At 45.2% G+C, this 4,186-nt stretch overlaps 1 long non-coding RNA gene across 2 annotated transcripts in view; it reads left to right on the top strand.

The window, feature by feature from the left end:
* LOC129707091 (uncharacterized) overlaps nt 1–3,826 on the top strand; it is a 6,242-nt gene extending 2,416 nt beyond the window's left edge. Inside the window, exons 1-3 of one of the 2 annotated variants that reach the window (XR_008725141.1) lie at nt 388–791; nt 2,777–2,837; nt 3,618–3,826. This is a non-coding gene — a long non-coding RNA (uncharacterized LOC129707091). Of the gene's footprint in view, nt 1–387; nt 792–2,776; nt 2,838–3,617 lie in introns of those variants that run through there. The other variant, XR_008725142.1, reaches the window with a different exon arrangement.
* The last annotated feature ends 360 nt before the right edge of the window (nt 3,827–4,186 follow it).

Genomic DNA, 4,186 nt, shown 5'->3' with positions numbered 1-4,186 from the left:
AAACGCGTACTATCCTATCTGTTAAAAACCGCCAAAATGTTGAATTTGTGCTCTGAAAAAAAATGTGGAAGTTGGGGTAAGTGTGAGAGACATGTACCCAACATTAGAATTCCAAACGTGAAATGAAATGAAGGTAAAGGGATGCGAGAATTGAAGGGACAACAGCAGCTAAAGTGCTTGGTAAAGATTGGCTGTGCAGATATCGTGATTGAAAATATTGGAATTATCGTGTTTGCTCACTGCATTTCATCAACAGTAAGGCATTATTCGTGTTTTTTCTTGATTCCTTTGGTATTTAAAAATTCTCAGAAGTGATAAATCTGGCTGTAAATTTTTCTTCAGATGCGTTTTCATTTTGTACATAAAAACCCACTTGAGAACCATGGGCGATTTATTAAAAAAAATACAGCCAGATTTATCACTTCTGAAACTTTTTAGATGCCAAAGGAATCAAGAAAAAACACAAATAATGCTTTAGTGTTGATGAAATGTAGTGAGCAAATGGCCAATGTTCGCTAAGCACTCTGTTTGTTGTCCCTTCAGCTCTCACTTCTATCTACTGTCATTTCTCCTCACTTTTGGAATTCTGAAGTAGGCTAAATGTCTCACATGCTCATCCCAATTTCCATAATTATTTGCAGCGCAAAAATGGACATTTTTGGTGGGTTTTAACGGATCCGCTACGTTCAGGTTCAGATTCAGATTCAACTTTAATTGTCGTTGTCAGTGTACAGTACAGAGACAACGAAATGCAGTTAGCATCTCCCTGGAAGATGGAGTTGGAAACGATGGTAAGTGCCTACCTGCAGTACATCGCGTGTAATCCATTTGGTGTAGCGTAGCAACATTACAGGTCATGGGTCGTGCCCCGACTGCCGTGAAACCTCCCTCTGTGTGTGTGTGTGTGTGTGTGTGTGTGTGTGTGTGTGTGTGTGTGTGTGTGTGTGTGTGTGTGTGTGTGTGTGTGTGTGTGTGTGTGTGATTGTGTGTGTGTGTGTGTGATTGGATTATATGTGTGTGTGAGTGCATGTGAATATATGTGTGTGTGTGAAATAATATAATATTTTGTAGTTCAGAGCTTATTTGTTAAGTTTAATAGTGTGATGGCTGTCAGGAAGAAGCTGTTCCTCAATGTAGATGTTACAGTTTTCAGTTTACATAAGTCGGACGTGACTCCAGAAGTCGGGCATCAGTCAGTCCACAAGCTGTGAGAGTCAGTCCAAAGGCCATGAGTTAATCCCAAGGCAGTGAGTCCACACGTCATGAGTAAATCGCTCACTGCCCCCTCTACTCCACTGACACCTCAAGACGCTGCCCTCCGCCTGGCTATAGGATGCACCCCCTACTGAAGCCGTCCACATCCCTTGCATGAGGACACCCCACCCCCTTCTCATCAGTTCACGACAACCCCCGCCTGAAGCTGCCCTTGGCTGCACGACATTTACCACCCATAGGGCAGTGTCTTGAGGTGGGGGATGAGTCTGTATATATGTGTGTGTGATTAAGTCTGTGTGTGTGAGTGAGTGGGTCCATGTGTGTGTGTGTGTGTGTGTGTGTGTGTGTGTGAGTGTGTGTGTGTCATTGTGTGTGTGTGTGTGAATCTGTTTGTGTATGAGAATGTGTGTGTGTGTGTGTGTGTGTGTGAATGTGTGTGTGTGTGTGTATGTGAATGTGTGTGTGTGTGAATGTGTGTGTGTGTGTGTGAGAGCTTATTTGTTAAGTTTATTAGCGTGATGGCTGTCAGGAAGAAGCTGTTCCTCAATGTAGATGTTACCGTTTTCAGTTTACAAAAGTCGGACGTGACTCCAGAAGTTGGGCATCAGTCAGTCCACAAGCCGTGAGAGTCAATCAGTCTAAAGGGCATGAGTCAATCCCAAGGCAGTGAGTGAGTCCACAGGTCATGAGTAAATCGCTCACTGCCCCCTCTCCTCCACTGACATGCCCCACATCCGCCTGGCAATAGGATGCACCCCCTACTGAAGCCGCCCTCATCCCCTGCATGAGCCCCCCCCCCCACATTTCTCATCAGCTCACGAGAACCCCCACCTGAAGCTGTGCCCCTCCCTTGGCAGCACAATGTTTACCACCCCCACCCCACCCTGACAGCCCCTACCTCAAAAAAATGTTTTGCACAAAATCTTCAGTGTTCATTAACAACTGAAATTGTCTTTGGGCTGCTTTTTGAACATCATGTCAGGAAATGTTATGTGATGTGGCTATTGCTGTAGTATCCTCTAGGATAGCAGCTACATTTCTGCCTGGTGGAAGAACGACACATTCTCGATTCAAGATACCCATCCAAGTGGCCGAGGATACATTGTGCAACATCAAGAAGAACTCTAAGACGGCACATTTCATGAGGCAAGTGAAAGTAATTGTTTTGGATGAATGTCCAATGATTAGGAGAGAATGCTTTGAAGTTGTGGACAGAAGTCTTCAGCAACACCAAGCATTTTGGTGCCCCCCTGCCAGTACAGGCCTCAGTGACTGAGCTGCCAGCCCTCAGTGACTGAGCTGCCCGCCCAAAAATCCATTCCGCCCACAAACTCCATACTAGCCCTCTGGAAACCAGTACCTTTGGCCCAACATACTAGCTCAACAGAAATATGAAGGGAAATGTCAAAGGTTTCCTGAAGGATGGAACATCGCCCAAGAATGTTGTCATTAATAGCGTGCTTCGTTCAATGATGACTTCTGAGGTAAATTCTCAGATTGTCCTTCTTAAAATCTGACCGCTGGCTTTCTCTATATTAAAATTGTCTCTTTTTATCAACAGGAAATAGTCATCAAGAGGCAGTGAGCAGCAGAACACAACAAGACGCAACAAGACACAACAAGTAAAAATTTAATAAATCTCATCTTTAAAATTTAAATTGTTCTTATATTTTAAGAGTCATTCACATTTTAAACTTTAATAAAACCTTTTTGCACTTTTAATGCCGTGTGTTCTTCATCACAATAGAACCTAATAGGCAGGAATGGCTGCTCTGTGGGAGAGCCACTAAGAGTGCATGGGGGGGAGGTTGTTTGGAGATGCACTGAATGTGTGGGTGGGAGGGGAATGGCAAGGAGCAGAGTGGGTTGGGGGGGGGGGGGGTGAAGGTAGGTGGGTGACTGAGTGAACTGCCAGCGTACAAGGCGTGAGTGACTGCACTGCCAGCCCACGAGCCGTAAGTTAGTGAACTGCCAGCCCACCAGCTGTAAGTGACTGAACTGCCAGCTCAATAATCCATTCAGTCCACCCTCTTCCCCCTTCTCTCTTACAGACTGTCACCTGTTGTGGGCAGAATTTCTGGCAGTTTCTCAGCCGCTATCCTGCCAGCCCTAGTCACTGTGCTGCCAGCCCTCAGTGACTGAGCTGCCAGCGCAAAAATCCATTCCGCCCACAAACTCCATACTAGCCCTCTGGAAACCAGTACATTTGGCCCAACATACTAGCTCAACAGAAATATGAAGGGAAATGTCAAAAGTTTCCTGAAGGATGGAACATCGCCCGAGAATGTTGTCATTAATAACGTGCTTCGTTGAATGATGACTTCTGAGATATTCTAAGATTTTCCTTCTTAAAATTTGACCGCTGACTTTCTCTGTATTAAATTGTCTCTTTTTATCAACAGGAAATAGTCATCAAGAGGCAGTGAACAGCAGAACACAACAAGCCGCAACAAGACACAACAAGTAAAAACTTAATAAATCTCATCTTTAAAATTTAAACTGTTCTTATTATTTTAAGAGTCATTCACATTTTAAACTTTAATAAAACCTTTTTGCACTTTTAATGCTGCGTGTTCTTCATCACAATAGAACCTAATAGGCAGGAATGGCTGCTCTGTGGGAGAGCCACTAAGAGTGCATGGGGGAGGGGGAATATTGTTTGGAGATGCACTGAATGTGTGAGTGGGAGGGGAATGGCAAGGAGCAGAGTGGGGGGGGGGGGGAAGGTAGGTGGGATGACTGAGTGAACTGCCAGCGTACCAGGCGTGAGTGACTGCACTGCCAGCCCACGAGCCGCGAGTTAGTGAACTGCCAGCCCAATAATCCATTAAGTCCACCCTCTCCCCATTCTCTCTCTTACTGTCTGTCACATGTTTTGGGCACAATTTCTGGCAGTTTCTCAGCCGCCAGCCTGCCAGGTCCGAGTGATTGTACTGCCAGGCTTCGGTGACTGAGCTGCCAGCCCAAAAAT

Source organism: Leucoraja erinacea, chromosome 20 (genome assembly GCF_028641065.1).
Source record: "Leucoraja erinacea ecotype New England chromosome 20, Leri_hhj_1, whole genome shotgun sequence".
In the NCBI taxonomy this organism is placed as follows: Eukaryota; Metazoa; Chordata; class Chondrichthyes; order Rajiformes; family Rajidae; genus Leucoraja; species Leucoraja erinaceus.
The sequence above is the reverse complement of the archived record's forward strand: the minus strand, read 5'-3'. Positions and strand labels throughout refer to the sequence as shown.